We start from the raw sequence: 19,518 nt of genomic DNA on the forward strand, positions 1-19,518 counted from the left end.
TCGGGGCCCTCGATCCAACAAGATCATACAAGACATACTCACAAATTCAATATTCCCCAAAGAAATCAAACTCATAATCAAATTAGATCATGAACACCAATCATCCATTCAATCTAGCCCCTATCCTAGGGATTAGCCTCTCATAGGCTTTAACAACATCAAAGCATCAAAATAGAAAAGCATATCTACAAGATCAATATATAAAGTAAACAACTTTAAGGAAAAAGGAAAAGTAAGAGGAAGCCAAAGAGAAAACAAATCTTTAATGAAAGAGGTTACCCAAAAGATCTTCAAAGCTATGGAGATCTAGTTCTCTTCTCCAAGGAGCTCCTCCTTCTCCCCTAATCCTCCCTAAACCTAACCTAAAATATAGAATAGAAAAATGTGACAAAAGACTCCCTAAACCTAGCTGAAATGTCCCTTAAATACTAAAACATCGCGCAGGTTTTCTGGTGCCGTCCCACGTCTGCCACACGCGTGTGGACTGGCGTGGACAGCTATTGGAATAATTCCACGCCAGCTCACACACGTGTGAGGCTCGTGGGCGTGGTTTCATCATTTCCGTTTCCTTTTGTTGTTTCCGGTTTGGTCTTTGTGTATTCCTCTGTGGATTGATTCTTCCTTGCAACGATTTATGCTCTCTTTTGGTTGATTTCAGCCTTCATTCCTGTGGGAATTCTACAAAACACTCCACACAGAACTCATTTGCAATTCGTTAGTAAAATAGCATGTAAACACGTAATTGCACTCTCTAAGACTTATTTTTAGCAAGAAATCAACTTAATAAGTTATAGAAAAATAGGTACTTTTGGCGTCTATCAAAGTTTCCACACTTTAGATTGCTCGTCCACGAGCAAATTGTTCATTCAAAACCTTCTCATTTAGATGCCAAAAGTATCTAAGCTAAAGGTATGCTCAATGTTAAACATTCATTAAAAACACAATCTACCAGGAGATGTGAAATCCTTCACAATATCTTCAAGGAATGATATAAATGTGCCATACACTGCTATGAATATTCAAACAAAGCGAAACCCCTTATGGCACAAGTTGGACAGTTAGTTAGTTTCCACAATATCAAGCATACAGTCCAAAATTTCATTCACCTCTTATTGTGCAAAGGCCTTAAGCTGATCCCCCTAGTGGGAACGATGTACAAAACCTAATCAATCGACCTCCCTTATCGCCAAAGCCNCTCTATAAGAAATGGAGACATAACATACAAAAAAGGGTTTTCGGAGTACTATTCAATTATTATAAGCCGATAGAAATATAAAAGCAATAAAAATAACAAAAACTTAGATAATAAAGCATATAAATAAGTAGAATTATTCGAATAGAAATGCAGAAAAGTAAAGCAGTTGGAAATTAAATACCATAAAGCAATAAAGATAAGTAAAGCAAAGTAAATAAATAAAGGAAATAAAAGTCGGAACCCCGCGCATATGGATCCTAATGTTTAGATGGGGCTAGCACCATAGTAACCACTCAAGGAGCTCAGTATCAAATGTCAATAGGTCAGGATCGAGAAAAATCGAAGGAAGGCATCAGTCATCACCGAAGGGATGGAATTGCCTGTCGAATCTAGCTTCAAGAGCGGCAATTCTCCTATCATTATCCTCCACCGCCTGTCTCATGCGGTTGAGGTCTTCGGTGTGGACATCCTGTCTTGCAGAGATAGATGTAAAATGGCCTTCTTGCCATGTATGCTGCTCACGCCAGTAGTTCATCTGTTCATCATGGAGCTGCCTATGAAAGTTCTGCGTCGTGTCCCAATCCATTGGAATAGGGCCTTGCTCCTGTGCAGCATCCTCCTCGTTCTCTTCCTCGTCCTCATCATCATCCTCATCAGAAGCCTCTAGATCAGGTGCATCATCACCTCCAAGCTTTAATTCTGCGGCAATAGGCCCAATTTGAATTGCCTAGTTGTTTTTCTTCTTCAACAAACTCTGACTCTGGCCTGTTATAATTTAAGATTGGATTGATGTTATCAATTGGAATGTAATTACACACCAGTCAAATCCAATTAAAAGATTGAATCAAGTCAATTACCTTGTTAAACACATGCCCTTATAAAGACATATATTTATCTAATTTATTAGAGTGGGGATGTAGCTCAGATGGTAGAGCGCTCGCTTAGCATGCGAGAGGTACGGGGGTTGACAAGGGTTGTTCGTATGGGTGAGTAGATGGTTAAGGTATAGAGGGTGTTAAAACGAAGAGTCATAAACTCCCCGAGTGTCGTATCTCTCGCGGATGACAAATTGGAGAATATACGGCTTTGCTACCTTGGTTGGTTTGAATAACATTAAAATGGATCATGTGGATTTTGGTAAAAAGGAGATATTAAGAGGGTAAAGGTTAATGAAATGAAGAGGTAAACAAAGGGAAATAGAGGCAGATGGGGCGAAGATATCATGGAGATTGGTTAGAAGGTGTAAGGTAGAGTATTGATTTCTATTGAGTCATGATTGAAGGAGCTTGAAACATAGTCTTGAGTGACGTCACACTCAAGCTCCCAATCCTCAGTCGGTTGGGGAATTTTATCAAACACCTTGTCTACAAGTTCCCTCCGGATCTCATCTTCTCAGATTGAGAGCGGGAGATGTGGGTATTGGGCTACATCTCTTTGCGATATCTCGCCAAAGAGATGATCCTACACTCTTGGAGAGATCGGGGCCCTCGATCCAACAAGATCATACAAGACATACTCACAAATTCAATATTCCCCAAAGAAATCAAACTCATAATCAAATTAGATCATGAACACCAATCATCCATTCAATCTAGCCCCTATCCTAGGGATTAGCCTCTCATAGGCTTTAACAACATCAAAGCATCAAAATAGAAAAGCATATCTACAAGATCAATATATAAAGTAAACAACTTTAAGGAAAAAGGAAAAGTAAGAGGAAGCCAAAGAGAAAACAAATCTTTAATGAAAGAGGTTACCCAAAAGATCTTCAAAGCTATGGAGATCTAGTTCTCTTCTCCAAGGAGCTCCTCCTTCTCCCCTAATCCTCCCTAAACCTAACCTAAAATATAGAATAGAAAAATGTGACAAAAGACTCCCTAAACCTAGCTGAAATGTCCCTTAAATACTAAAACATCGCGCAGGTTTTCTGGTGCCGTCCCACGTCTGCCACACGCGTGTGGACTGGCGTGGACAGCTATTGGAATAATTCCACGCCAGCTCACACACGTGTGAGGCTCGTGGGCGTGGTTTCATCATTTCCGTTTCCTTTTGTTGTTTCCGGTTTGGTCTTTGTGTATTCCTCTGTGGATTGATTCTTCCTTGCAACGATTTATGCTCTCTTTTGGTTGATTTCAGCCTTCATTCCTGTGGGAATTCTACAAAACACTCCACACAGAACTNTTTAAAATGAGAACATGAGGTTCAAAGAATAGATAAACAAGGAATACATGAGGTAGATAACCTAGTAAGCATCCCTTGTTATGTTGCTCGAAATGCCTGGATGGGTGCTTCGCATGTTCCTTTAACAAGATCTGCATGGAAATATGGAATCTACAAAAATAGGGAATTTCAACTCGGATGTTATTTCGACATAATAAAGTAAAGATAGTAATAAAGCATAGTAAATAACGGGTTGCCTCCCGGTCAGCGCTACGTTTAACGTCTTTAGCCCGACGAAATTGTCATGAAGATTGTGCTACTCATCTTCCCAGGGTATTAGCCTGCAACACTGGATCGTCCCCTGCGTATTTTCTATTACATAATATTTCTTGATTTGGTGGCCGTTTACTTTGAAAGATCCTTTTTTCTGGATGCATGATCTCCAAGGTTCCATAAGGAAATACTTTTGTAACAATATAAGGCCCAGTCCATCTTGATTTAAGTTTCCCAGGAAACAATCGCCGTCTGGAATTGAATAATAGCACTTTATCTCCCTCAATGAATTCTTTGTTTTTCCTGATATGCATGTCGTGATAAAACTTGGATCGTTCCTTGTAAGAGATATGCATGTCGTGATAAAACTTGGATCGTTCCTTGTAAGATCTGGACGTTTCATAAGCCAACAAAGATCGTTCCTTGTAAGATCTGGACGTTTCATAAGCCAACAAACGCCATTCTTCTAGTTCATTCAGTTGAAACATTCCCAACAAACGCCATTCTTCTAGTTCATTCAGTTGAAACATTCACTCCTGCCCTGCTATGAATAGATATTCATTTAGTGTCTTAATGGCCCAATACGCCTTATGTTCGATTTCAACTGGAAGGTGGCTCGCCTTGCCGTATACTAATCTGTATGGAGTAGTACCTATCGGTGTCTTATAAGCAGTCCTGAAGGCCCATAATGCATCGTTGAGCTTGTCAACCCAATCCTTTCTATGCCGAGATACTGTCTTTTCCAATATGGCTTTAATATCTCTGTTTGCATTTTCGACTTGACCTGTAGTCTGAGGATGATACGGGACTCCTCCTCGGTGCTGTATACCTTGCCTTTGAAGTAATCTTCGCATGGGTACATTCCGGAAGTGTGTCCCCCTATCGCTAATCACAATTCGAGGTACTCCAAATCTTGTGAATAATCTTTTCAGAAATCTTGTTACACTTCTTGCGTCATTGTTGCGCAGCGCTTCTGCTTCAACCCATTTGGAAACATAATCTACTGCGATAAGAATGTATTTGAAACCTTTGGAGTCTGGGAATGGTTCTGCAAAGTCTAGTCCCCATATATCAAAAATTTCGCACGCAAGTATGTAATTCTGCGGCATCTCATCTTTTCCAGTGATGTTCCCAGTTCGTTGACATCTGTCACAGTTTCTGACACAGATTTGGGCATCCCGAAATATTGAGGGCCAGTAGAATCCGGCTTCGAGTGCTCTCCTAGCAGTTCTGTTAGCTGAGTGATGGCCCATTCGATGGCATTCTCCTAGGATTTCATGTCCTTCAGCCTCTATAACACAACGTCGAATTATTTGATCTACGCACACTTTAAAGAGATACGGCTCGTCCCAGAAGTAGTATCGAGATTCTGCTATTAATTTTCAATGTGGATGTAGTTGATTCAATAATGCAAGATGTTTTTGAAGATGTTTTTGTTGAAAATTTGCTTGATTTAGAAGCTGAATTTGATTTAGATGAGTTTGTTGATTCTTCTTGTGAAGTTTTATCAGCTGTAATAACTGGTTTAAATTTTTCAAATGCTGATTTTACTTTAACTCATGAAAAAATGTTGCCATCTGTGTTGCGGGCTCCAACTTTAGAGTTGAAAACTCTTCCTGATCACCTCNGTTTCATAAGCCAACAAACGCCATTCTTCTAGTTCATTCAGTTGAAACATTCACTCCTGCCCTGCTATGAATAGATATTCATTTAGTGTCTTAATGGCCCAATACGCCTTATGTTCGATTTCAACTGGAAGGTGGCTCGCCTTGCCGTATACTAATCTGTATGGAGTAGTACCTATCGGTGTCTTATAAGCAGTCCTGAAGGCCCATAATGCATCGTTGAGCTTGTCAACCCAATCCTTTCTATGCCGAGATACTGTCTTTTCCAATATGGCTTTAATATCTCTGTTTGCATTTTCGACTTGACCTGTAGTCTGAGGATGATACGGGACTCCTCCTCGGTGCTGTATACCTTGCCTTTGAAGTAATCTTCGCATGGGTACATTCCGGAAGTGTGTCCCCCTATCGCTAATCACAATTCGAGGTACTCCAAATCTTGTGAATAATCTTTTCAGAAATCTTGTTACACTTCTTGCGTCATTGTTGCGCAGCGCTTCTGCTTCAACCCATTTGGAAACATAATCTACTGCGATAAGAATGTATTTGAAACCTTTGGAGTCTGGGAATGGTTCTGCAAAGTCTAGTCCCCATATATCAAAAATTTCGCACGCAAGTATGTAATTCTGCGGCATCTCATCTTTTCCAGTGATGTTCCCAGTTCGTTGACATCTGTCACAGTTTCTGACACAGATTTGGGCATCCCGAAATATTGAGGGCCAGTAGAATCCGGCTTCGAGTGCTCTCCTAGCAGTTCTGTTAGCTGAGTGATGGCCCATTCGATGGCATTCTCCTAGGATTTCATGTCCTTCAGCCTCTATAACACAACGTCGAATTATTTGATCTACGCACACTTTAAAGAGATACGGCTCGTCCCAGAAGTAGTATCGAGATTCTGCTATTAATTTTCAATGTGGATGTAGTTGATTCAATAATGCAAGATGTTTTTGAAGATGTTTTTGTTGAAAATTTGCTTGATTTAGAAGCTGAATTTGATTTAGATGAGTTTGTTGATTCTTCTTGTGAAGTTTTATCAGCTGTAATAACTGGTTTAAATTTTTCAAATGCTGATTTTACTTTAACTCATGAAAAAATGTTGCCATCTGTGTTGCGGGCTCCAACTTTAGAGTTGAAAACTCTTCCTGATCACCTGCGGGCTCCAACTTTAGAGTTGAAAACTCTTCCTGATCACCTCAAGTATGTTTACTTAGGTGAGGGAGAGACATTACCTGACCTCAAGTATGTTTACTTAGGTGAGGGAGAGACATTACCTGTTATTATCTCAAATAAGTTATCACAGGAACAAGAAGACAAGCTGGTTTCAGTGCTGAAAGAACACAAAACTGCAATGGGGTGGACTTTAGCTGATATAAAAGGTATAAGCCCAGCAATGGGGTGGACTTTAGCTGATATAAAAGGTATAAGCCCAGCGGTTTGTATGCATAGAATCCATTTAGAAGAAGATGGCCCAGCGGTTTGTATGCATAGAATCCATTTAGAAGAAGATGCCAGGCCAATAAGGGAGCCACAAAGAAGACTCAACCCAACATTAAAGGATGTGGTATTTAAAGAGGTTCTTAAACTCTTAGATGCAGGTATAATCTATCCAATTTCTGATAGTGAATGGGTAAGTCCAGTGCATGTAGTGCCAAAGAAAACTGGTATAACTGTGGTAAAAAATCAAAAGAATGAATTGGTACCAATGAGAATACAAAATGGTTGGAGAATGTGCATAGATTTTAGAAAGTTGAACTTAACTACAAGAAAAGATCATTTTCCTTTACCTTTTGTTGATCAAATGTTAGAAAGATTGGCTGGGAAATCTTGTTTTTGCTTTTTGGATGGATTTTCAGGTTACTATCAAATAGCCATTGCTCAAGAAGACCAAGAAAAGACTACTTTTACTTGTCCATTTGGAACATTTGCGTTCCGGCGGATGCCGTTTGGTTTATGTAATGCACCAGGAACATTCCAAAGATGCATGATGAGTATTTTTTCTGAATTTATTGAAAGCTGCATAGAAGTGTTTATGGATGACTTTACTATTTATGGAGATTCATTTGAAGTTTGTTTAAATAATTTGTCTAAAGTTTTGAAAAGATGTATTGATGCTAATTTGGTTTTGAATTATGAAAAATGTCATTTTATGGTTAGTCAAGGAATTGTGTTAGGGCATGTAATTTCAGCTAAGGGGATAGAAGTTGATAAAGCTAAAGTGGATTTGATTGTGAACTTACCTTACCCTACAAATGTTAGGGAAGTTCGTTCTTTTCTTGGACATGCAGGATTTTATCGCAGGTTTATTAAGGACTTTTCAAGGATTGCGGTCCCCTTGTCTAAGCTATTGCAAAAGGATGTTACTTTTGAGTTTGGGAAAGAATGTCAAGAAGCTTTTGACAAGCTTAAGGCATTGCTGACAAGTGCGCCTATTATTCAACCCCCAAACTGGGAACTACCCTTTGAGATTATGTGCGATGCCAGCAACTATGCAGTTGGAGCTGTTTTGGGCCAGAAAGTTGGGAAGCAAAGCCATGTCATATACTATGCTTCAAGAACATTAAATGCTGCACAGTGCAGTTACTTCACAACTGAGAAAGAGCTTTTAGCTGTTATTTTTGCTTTAGATAAATTTAGATCTTATTTGCTTGGTTCTAAAGTCATAGTTTTTTCTGACCATGCAGCATTGAAGTATCTTTTGGGAAAAAAAGAATCTAAGCCTAGGCTAATAAGATGGATTTTATTACTTCAGGAATTTGATTTGACAATAAAGGATCGAAAGGGAGCTGAAAATTCAGTGGCGGATCATCTAAGTAGATTGGTAAGAGATGAAGATACAGTTCCTATTTCTGAAAATTTTCTTGATGAACAGTTGTTCCAGATGTTAGGTATGGTTCATTGGTATGCTGATCTTGTTAATTACTTAGTCACTGGAGCTTTACCTGATTACCTTAGTAAGTCTAGGAAAGAAAAAATAAGAAGTGAAGCTAAGTATTATGTTTGGGATGAACCATATCTGTGGAAATTTTGTGCTGATCAAGTAATAAGACGATGTGTGCCTGAAAATGAACAACAGTCTGTTTTAGCTTTTTGTCATAATTATGCATGTGGTGGTCATTTTAGTCCTAAGCGAACTGCGAGAAAAGTGTTGGATAGTGGTTTGTATTGGGAGAATTTATTTAAAGATGCATATTTGTGTTGTAAGACTTGTGAAAAATGTCAAAAGACTGGTTCATTGTCTCATAGGAATGAAATGCCTCAGATTCCTATTCTAATTGTGGAAATATTTGATGTGTGGGGTATTGATTTCATGGGACCTTTTCCATCTTCTTGTGGCTTTCATTATATTCTGTTAGCTGTTGATTATGTGTCGAAATGGGTGGAAGCAAAGGCCACCAAAACTGATGATTCTTCGGTGGTTGCAGGTTTTATGAAATCTAACATCTTTAACAGATTTGGAGTTCCACGTGCTGTTATAAGCGATCAAGGGAGTCATTTTTGCAATAAAACAATTGAAGCATTGTTCAAGAAGTATGGTGTGCATCATAGAACAGCTACGGTGTATCATCCCCAAACCAATGGGCAAGCTGAAGTGTCCAATAGGGAGGTAAAGTCTATTTTGGAAAAAACTGTGAACACAGGTAGGAAAGATTGGAGCTTACGGTTAGATGATGCTCTATGGGCCTACCGGACAGCTTATAAAACTCCGATTGGGATGTCTCCTTATCGGTTGGTTTTTGGAAAAGCTTGTCATTTGCCCGTAGAGATTGCACATAAAGCCTACTGGGCAGTACAACGTTGTAATATGGAGATGAAGAAGGCTGGTGAAGAAAGGAAATTGCAGTTGCAGGAGTTGGAAGAGTTGAGGTTAGATGCTTATGAAAATTCTAGAATATACAAGGAGAAAACCAAGATGTTCCATGACAACATGATTTTGAGAAAGAGTTTTGAGGTAGGACAAAAAGTTTTATTATACAATTCTCGTTTGAAGCTTATGCCTGGTAAGTTACGTACTCGTTGGATTGGGCCTTTTGTTGTTTCTAACGTTTTTCCTTATGGTGCAATAGAGATTAAAAGCATTGATACATGAAAAGTTTTTAAGGTTAATGGTCACAGGTTAAAGCCCTTTCATGAGGGAATGTCGATTTTTAGTTTGGAAGATGTTGATTTAGCCCTCCCGGAGTATTTGTGATTGAAAAAGACACATGCAGGGTTACGTCGGGCATAACGACATTAAACAAATGCGCTCTTGGGAGGCAACCCAATTCAATAATTCATTTTTTTTTCTTTTGTCTATTTGTTTTTATATTTCAAATAAGTTTTCTTAAAATATGCTCAATTTCTTTATGAATATGTGAAGTTTTTATGTGTGCATACATTGAGGACAATGCATGAATTAAGTGTGGGGGAGAGTGTTGCACACTGATGATGACTTGTTTGGGTTACTTTCTTGTTATTTAGGGATATGTCTTAAGTTAGTATATATTTTTGGTTTAGAGTTTTAACACATGAGAAAAGCAAGCATGATTTTATTTTTATTTTTGTTTTTTTTTCTTTTATAAAAAAATATATATATATATTTTCAAATCCTTGTTAGTTTTATTGAATGAATGTGTGCAAGACTTGATGCAATTTGACCCTTTTGGTGAGCTTTTGAGCCTAAAGAGCAACACTTNAAGGTATAAGCCCAGCGGTTTGTATGCATAGAATCCATTTAGAAGAAGATGCCAGGCCAATAAGGGAGCCACAAAGAAGACTCAACCCAACATTAAAGGATGTGGTATTTAAAGAGGTTCTTAAACTCTTAGATGCAGGTATAATCTATCCAATTTCTGATAGTGAATGGGTAAGTCCAGTGCATGTAGTGCCAAAGAAAACTGGTATAACTGTGGTAAAAAATCAAAAGAATGAATTGGTACCAATGAGAATACAAAATGGTTGGAGAATGTGCATAGATTTTAGAAAGTTGAACTTAACTACAAGAAAAGATCATTTTCCTTTACCTTTTGTTGATCAAATGTTAGAAAGATTGGCTGGGAAATCTTGTTTTTGCTTTTTGGATGGATTTTCAGGTTACTATCAAATAGCCATTGCTCAAGAAGACCAAGAAAAGACTACTTTTACTTGTCCATTTGGAACATTTGCGTTCCGGCGGATGCCGTTTGGTTTATGTAATGCACCAGGAACATTCCAAAGATGCATGATGAGTATTTTTTCTGAATTTATTGAAAGCTGCATAGAAGTGTTTATGGATGACTTTACTATTTATGGAGATTCATTTGAAGTTTGTTTAAATAATTTGTCTAAAGTTTTGAAAAGATGTATTGATGCTAATTTGGTTTTGAATTATGAAAAATGTCATTTTATGGTTAGTCAAGGAATTGTGTTAGGGCATGTAATTTCAGCTAAGGGGATAGAAGTTGATAAAGCTAAAGTGGATTTGATTGTGAACTTACCTTACCCTACAAATGTTAGGGAAGTTCGTTCTTTTCTTGGACATGCAGGATTTTATCGCAGGTTTATTAAGGACTTTTCAAGGATTGCGGTCCCCTTGTCTAAGCTATTGCAAAAGGATGTTACTTTTGAGTTTGGGAAAGAATGTCAAGAAGCTTTTGACAAGCTTAAGGCATTGCTGACAAGTGCGCCTATTATTCAACCCCCAAACTGGGAACTACCCTTTGAGATTATGTGCGATGCCAGCAACTATGCAGTTGGAGCTGTTTTGGGCCAGAAAGTTGGGAAGCAAAGCCATGTCATATACTATGCTTCAAGAACATTAAATGCTGCACAGTGCAGTTACTTCACAACTGAGAAAGAGCTTTTAGCTGTTATTTTTGCTTTAGATAAATTTAGATCTTATTTGCTTGGTTCTAAAGTCATAGTTTTTTCTGACCATGCAGCATTGAAGTATCTTTTGGGAAAAAAAGAATCTAAGCCTAGGCTAATAAGATGGATTTTATTACTTCAGGAATTTGATTTGACAATAAAGGATCGAAAGGGAGCTGAAAATTCAGTGGCGGATCATCTAAGTAGATTGGTAAGAGATGAAGATACAGTTCCTATTTCTGAAAATTTTCTTGATGAACAGTTGTTCCAGATGTTAGGTATGGTTCATTGGTATGCTGATCTTGTTAATTACTTAGTCACTGGAGCTTTACCTGATTACCTTAGTAAGTCTAGGAAAGAAAAAATAAGAAGTGAAGCTAAGTATTATGTTTGGGATGAACCATATCTGTGGAAATTTTGTGCTGATCAAGTAATAAGACGATGTGTGCCTGAAAATGAACAACAGTCTGTTTTAGCTTTTTGTCATAATTATGCATGTGGTGGTCATTTTAGTCCTAAGCGAACTGCGAGAAAAGTGTTGGATAGTGGTTTGTATTGGGAGAATTTATTTAAAGATGCATATTTGTGTTGTAAGACTTGTGAAAAATGTCAAAAGACTGGTTCATTGTCTCATAGGAATGAAATGCCTCAGATTCCTATTCTAATTGTGGAAATATTTGATGTGTGGGGTATTGATTTCATGGGACCTTTTCCATCTTCTTGTGGCTTTCATTATATTCTGTTAGCTGTTGATTATGTGTCGAAATGGGTGGAAGCAAAGGCCACCAAAACTGATGATTCTTCGGTGGTTGCAGGTTTTATGAAATCTAACATCTTTAACAGATTTGGAGTTCCACGTGCTGTTATAAGCGATCAAGGGAGTCATTTTTGCAATAAAACAATTGAAGCATTGTTCAAGAAGTATGGTGTGCATCATAGAACAGCTACGGTGTATCATCCCCAAACCAATGGGCAAGCTGAAGTGTCCAATAGGGAGGTAAAGTCTATTTTGGAAAAAACTGTGAACACAGGTAGGAAAGATTGGAGCTTACGGTTAGATGATGCTCTATGGGCCTACCGGACAGCTTATAAAACTCCGATTGGGATGTCTCCTTATCGGTTGGTTTTTGGAAAAGCTTGTCATTTGCCCGTAGAGATTGCACATAAAGCCTACTGGGCAGTACAACGTTGTAATATGGAGATGAAGAAGGCTGGTGAAGAAAGGAAATTGCAGTTGCAGGAGTTGGAAGAGTTGAGGTTAGATGCTTATGAAAATTCTAGAATATACAAGGAGAAAACCAAGATGTTCCATGACAACATGATTTTGAGAAAGAGTTTTGAGGTAGGACAAAAAGTTTTATTATACAATTCTCGTTTGAAGCTTATGCCTGGTAAGTTACGTACTCGTTGGATTGGGCCTTTTGTTGTTTCTAACGTTTTTCCTTATGGTGCAATAGAGATTAAAAGCATTGATACATGAAAAGTTTTTAAGGTTAATGGTCACAGGTTAAAGCCCTTTCATGAGGGAATGTCGATTTTTAGTTTGGAAGATGTTGATTTAGCCCTCCCGGAGTATTTGTGATTGAAAAAGACACATGCAGGGTTACGTCGGGCATAACGACATTAAACAAATGCGCTCTTGGGAGGCAACCCAATTCAATAATTCATTTTTTTTTCTTTTGTCTATTTGTTTTTATATTTCAAATAAGTTTTCTTAAAATATGCTCAATTTCTTTATGAATATGTGAAGTTTTTATGTGTGCATACATTGAGGACAATGCATGAATTAAGTGTGGGGGAGAGTGTTGCACACTGATGATGACTTGTTTGGGTTACTTTCTTGTTATTTAGGGATATGTCTTAAGTTAGTATATATTTTTGGTTTAGAGTTTTAACACATGAGAAAAGCAAGCATGATTTTATTTTTATTTTTGTTTTTTTTTCTTTTATAAAAAAATATATATATATATTTTCAAATCCTTGTTAGTTTTATTGAATGAATGTGTGCAAGACTTGATGCAATTTGACCCTTTTGGTGAGCTTTTGAGCCTAAAGAGCAACACTTTGCTCAATTTTCTTTGTTGTGTGATATCAAGCATGGNTATTCTAATTGTGGAAATATTTGATGTGTGGGGTATTGATTTCATGGGACCTTTTCCATCTTCTTGTGGCTTTCATTATATTCTGTTAGCTGTTGATTATGTGTCGAAATGGGTGGAAGCAAAGGCCACCAAAACTGATGATTCTTCGGTGGTTGCAGGTTTTATGAAATCTAACATCTTTAACAGATTTGGAGTTCCACGTGCTGTTATAAGCGATCAAGGGAGTCATTTTTGCAATAAAACAATTGAAGCATTGTTCAAGAAGTATGGTGTGCATCATAGAACAGCTACGGTGTATCATCCCCAAACCAATGGGCAAGCTGAAGTGTCCAATAGGGAGGTAAAGTCTATTTTGGAAAAAACTGTGAACACAGGTAGGAAAGATTGGAGCTTACGGTTAGATGATGCTCTATGGGCCTACCGGACAGCTTATAAAACTCCGATTGGGATGTCTCCTTATCGGTTGGTTTTTGGAAAAGCTTGTCATTTGCCCGTAGAGATTGCACATAAAGCCTACTGGGCAGTACAACGTTGTAATATGGAGATGAAGAAGGCTGGTGAAGAAAGGAAATTGCAGTTGCAGGAGTTGGAAGAGTTGAGGTTAGATGCTTATGAAAATTCTAGAATATACAAGGAGAAAACCAAGATGTTCCATGACAACATGATTTTGAGAAAGAGTTTTGAGGTAGGACAAAAAGTTTTATTATACAATTCTCGTTTGAAGCTTATGCCTGGTAAGTTACGTACTCGTTGGATTGGGCCTTTTGTTGTTTCTAACGTTTTTCCTTATGGTGCAATAGAGATTAAAAGCATTGATACATGAAAAGTTTTTAAGGTTAATGGTCACAGGTTAAAGCCCTTTCATGAGGGAATGTCGATTTTTAGTTTGGAAGATGTTGATTTAGCCCTCCCGGAGTATTTGTGATTGAAAAAGACACATGCAGGGTTACGTCGGGCATAACGACATTAAACAAATGCGCTCTTGGGAGGCAACCCAATTCAATAATTCATTTTTTTTTCTTTTGTCTATTTGTTTTTATATTTCAAATAAGTTTTCTTAAAATATGCTCAATTTCTTTATGAATATGTGAAGTTTTTATGTGTGCATACATTGAGGACAATGCATGAATTAAGTGTGGGGGAGAGTGTTGCACACTGATGATGACTTGTTTGGGTTACTTTCTTGTTATTTAGGGATATGTCTTAAGTTAGTATATATTTTTGGTTTAGAGTTTTAACACATGAGAAAAGCAAGCATGATTTTATTTTTATTTTTGTTTTTTTTTCTTTTATAAAAAAATATATATATATATTTTCAAATCCTTGTTAGTTTTATTGAATGAATGTGTGCAAGACTTGATGCAATTTGACCCTTTTGGTGAGCTTTTGAGCCTAAAGAGCAACACTTTGCTCAATTTTCTTTGTTGTGTGATATCAAGCATGAACACTTTGCTCAATTTTCTTTGTTGTGTGATATCAAGCATGGACACTTTGCTCAATTTTCTTTGTTGTGTGATATCAAGCATGGCTTGTTTGCTCAATTTTCTTTGTTGTGTGATATCAAGCATGGCTTGTATATGCTAGAACTTGCTCTTAAATGCATTTTGAGACCACATTCAAGTGAGTTAGAGCATGAAGATGAAAAGGGCACCTAGGTTGAGCCACTTTTAGCCCATGAAGATGAAAAGGGCACCTAGGTTGAGCCACTTTTAGCCAAAAAGCCTACCTTGCGCACCTAGGTTGAGCCACTTTTAGCCAAAAAGCCTACCTTGCATTTTAACACCTAGTGAGCTTTAGCCAAAAAGCCTACCTTGCATTTTAACACCTAGTGAGCTACTTTGAGCTTTTAGCCTTTCTTTTCTTTTAATTGCCACATTACAAGCTATTTTTCCCTTTTCTTTGATTATTTTCCCCCAATAAATTTTGAACCCTTGAATTGAAGGAATCATATTAGTCTATTTGCACAAAGTTTTGCTTGTTCTTATTGTCAATAAAGTATTACTGTGAGTTCTTGTTACAATTGGAAACTGAAAAGTGTAGTTTTTATTGGGAGTTGAATTAATTTATCTAAGTGATGGTTCTCTTTATGTGAAGCATTGTTTTTCTATGAAAAATGAAGTTGAGAAATATGGAAAAAGAAAAATGAAGAGAATTGAGGAAAGAAAGTGTTAGGAAACAAAAGAAAGAGTTTGAATAAAGTCTTATGAAGGCAACAAAAGAAATGCAGTATATATGTGACTAAGGAAAAAAGTATGAAAGATGAAGCAAGTGAAAAGAAAAAAAAGAAAAAAGCATGAAAATGAAATGTGAAGGTGATGGAGGAATGAAAATATGTTTATGGCTTTGCAATTTTTCTTAGGGTGAAATTTTGTGTAGAGGCTTATGTGGTTCCTTCAACTTGTTAAGCCTAAAAATTCCTTTTACCATATCCCTTTACCCTAGCCAAGTTACAACCTTTAATGAAAGACCCTTTGATTCATGGTTTAACTCATGTTTGCTAGTGGTGGAGATTTGATTTACTTGCAAGCCTATGGGATTACTTGCTATGTTTTGATTTGAGAGTTTGATACACTATACCTTAGACACTATGAGTGCAATGAGTGAATTTTGAATCTTTGTGAGGTGTTAAGTCTTGTTCATTTCCTTTTGATAAAACTAGTGAGTCATTTTATTTATTTATTTTCAAGTGTTATCAATAAACCATGCTTGTTCTCTTGAGTGTGTTTCACCTCTAGCACTTAAATATATAATAACTTTTGAGATATTTCTAGGTGGCTTGGAAGGAATTTGGAAAAGTCTATGTTTGAAGGATGAGGATATACTTGAGGGCAAGCATAGTTTAAGTGTGGGGGAATTATGATAAGCATATTTTATACCATGATTTAAATAAGATTTTATAGGTTAATTTTACTATTTATATTTTATATTTAATTATATTTAGTATATTTTAGTTATATTAGGATTAGAGTACTTAGTTAATTAAATTTAAGTATAATTAAGCTTAGTAGTTATATTAACTTAAATAATTAAGTTAGGTGGGTCCAACATGGTGATTAACATAATCTTAGTCAAATTAAATTTGCTCTTTGCCGTAGGTAAGTAAATTTTATTTTGTTTTCTTTTTACAGATTACGCACAGGCGCAACATCGGAAGGAAGCGGCGCACGGAGCTTCGGACGCGACTTGGACTGCTTCTGTTCGGCGACCGATTCTTGTTCGCGGAAGATCAAAAATCAACCAAGCTTTTGAATTTGAGGTTGAAATTGTTAGAAAAATCAGCTCCTTTGATGTGGTAAGAGCAGTAATTTTAGGGGAAATTGTTGATTCAGAACCCTATAAAAGGAGAGCTATTCTGATGTATTTTAGCAGATTATTCCTTTCATATTCTTAGAACTTTAGAATAGTTTTTCTCCATGTCTGGCTAGATTTTATTTATTTTGATTCAAGGATTTGAAGTTTTAGTTGTGAATTTAGGGAGGTTCTATTTCAATTAATTTGTTGAATTCATGAATTTCCTGTTCTTTTAAAGTTAATTTTCCAGGAAGACTGATAATGAATTAAATTGACAACTTAGTTTATTATTGTTTTCCTATTCCTATCTATGAGTTTATGATCCGTAATTGTCATAAACAATTAGACCGAGTAGTCTGTATTAATTATATTATTGTGATCAGTACATAAAGGACTGGAAGACTAAGTTGCAGGTTGTAGCTATCTCAATCTGTGATTTAGGCTTAGTTATTTTCCATTTAAGTGTAATGATGTTATTGGGTGAATATGGAACGCTATCGTCCCCAGTTTATTCAATAACAATTGTTGGTTTGAATGCTTAATTTGAATCAGTTAATTTAGGGAGATTAAAGGCTAATTATAGCTATCTTAATTAGTCTTTGGCTGAGTACTTGAATTAACAATTTATTTGTAAGAGCCAATGATCTAGTCACATCTTTAATATTTCTTTTTCCTTGAATCAAATATCATCATACTTGAACTTGTTTACGATTATAGTTTACTTTATTTACTTATTTCAAATTATTTCTCCCACTCTAAGTTCTTTTAATTTAAGAATTGATCCTCATTAGTTCTCTTGGGATTCGACCTGGTCTTGCCACTACTACAAATTAGTGGAGTGAGCCAGTATTAATTTTGTAGGGCTTCGACAACCCTGCCACGTGTATATTTAAAAATTCCGGTAGCTCTCCCCCTACAAGATAGTTAGCCAGATCTGCATACCAAGGTGTGAGATAGAGACCCAACAGCTTTTCCTCTGGAAAATATTCATTCACATCCCCAATTATATCCTGTCCTTCCTCATTCTCTAACCTTAACAAATGATCTGCTGCACTGTTTTCAACTGTAACCCCTCACGTATTCGAGTAGAATTAAGGTTCGAAAAATATTTCTCTAGGCTATAACATTCATGAGATGATCTCCCGATGCCTCAAAAGAATTATTATAAGTAAGGACAATTAGTAATAAGCTGCGATCGTACGTCCCGGTCACGAATTGTAAAAATTCTGGGAACTAGTGTTCGGACCCGTTTGTCCTAGGAAATGGATTTTTAGACATCATACTATTATTCTGCAATTTCCTATTTAATTAGATTAGCCCATAGCAGCCAAAATTTATTTGTGATCGTACATCGCGAAATTTCGCGGTGTACCGAACCTAGCCCAATTTTGAGTTCTAGACTGGAATAAATTTTTGGGGTCGAGAATTATTTGAATTGAATTAGTTTCTACCAAGAATTCATCTGATTTAATCCCAATCAGTCTAAGCTAAGATATTTTAGATTATTTTATTCCATTTTATTTTAGATCTTATCCCTAAGAGTGGACTAGTCAACCAAGTGGGTAAATATTTAAGTCAATTTTTTTCCCATTTTGCTTGTGTTAGCCGAAAAATTCAAGAGAGGGGAGAGAGTGAAACTTTCATCTTCTTCTTCAAGCTTCAAGACTCCATAGCTAGCAATTTCTTCACAACTCTCAAGTTATTCGGTAAAACTCCAATTTTATTCGGTAGATAGCTTTATTTTTCATCCTAGAACATGAATCTAAGTTAAGATTTCTTAAAATCATGTGTTATGTGGTTGATGGAATTCTAGGGTTTTAAGGTGCATTGGGGGAAAATCATCCACAAAGGTCTGCTACAAAATTTGAAACCCGGTTGAGGTAAGGAATCCCTTTAATTGGTTGAGGTTGTTTGAAACTAGATAATTGATAGTTGGTTGAAATATAATGGGCTCTAGGTGGAATTTTTGGGTACATGATAAATGTATATATATATATAAATTGTGTACACATTGAGTATATGTACGTATGGTACAAGATATATATACATATTAATATGCATTGTGTTCATATATATATATATAGAATGCATGTACGTGTGATGTATATATATATATTATAACTATTATGTACCTTGATTTATATAACATGTACATACGTGTAGTATATATATATAATTATAAGTATTATGTAATTACATGTAGTATGTAAGTACGTGTAGTGCAAAGTATATATATAATTATAAATATTATGTACACATTTATGGGCAAATGTAGTATAGTATATATATATATATTATTATGTAGTATGTACCTATTATGTGTATGTACGTGTGGTATAGTATATATAAATATATAGATATTATATGTAACACCCCAATTTTCAACTCTTACATTTATTACAAAATCCGTAATAAAACGCTGCGGAAGCTTACATCATATCAACAGAAAACCGGGTGCTACCGCCACACCTAGAGTGAATTCTATCACCTCTTTGACAAACTCCACTCTAAGTGCACAGGCTAAACTTACAACATTAATAACAATCCCTGTCTACATCAAAGAGTAGACCTCAACCTGTACTTCCCTTCTATTCCGAGCTCATCGGCTACAGGGGCCCACACTAATCTGCAACTGATAAGAAACACATTGAAGTGCAGTTAGCACGACGGCTAAGTAAGGATATCCATGGGTTATCCAAAACTAAATAAAGGTTTTGTAAAACTTGATTACATCAACACCCTATCCTTACTCATCGGCCGAGGTTCTACCTGCAACCTTTACGAATAGCAATTATACACATAATAGGCAACAATTTCAATATCATCTTAATCATTTTCCCTCTAGACGAGGTCATATAATAGTCATTTGCCTACTCAGATCATATAATGCTAAACATTTAAGCATATAAGCAGAAAAAGGGAAAACACAAATCCCATATTTGTTCTCAAACATATTCTTTGAAAAATCTTTCCTCAAAGGACATTCTCCTCACTTTTCACCATCTCCTTTCCGTAGCTACAGCGTAACTACATTTTCATACAAAATTTCCAC

At 36.5% G+C, this 19,518-nt stretch overlaps 1 pseudogene; it reads left to right on the plus strand.

The window, feature by feature from the left end:
• Positions 1 to 12,655, plus strand: part of LOC116001289 — a 75,897-nt pseudogene extending 63,242 nt beyond the window's left edge.
• Positions 12,656 to 19,518: the final 6,863 nt, after the last annotated feature.

The sequence above is a fragment of the Ipomoea triloba genome, chromosome 13, assembly GCF_003576645.1.
Source record: "Ipomoea triloba cultivar NCNSP0323 chromosome 13, ASM357664v1".
NCBI lineage: Eukaryota > Viridiplantae > Streptophyta > Magnoliopsida > Solanales > Convolvulaceae > Ipomoea > Ipomoea triloba.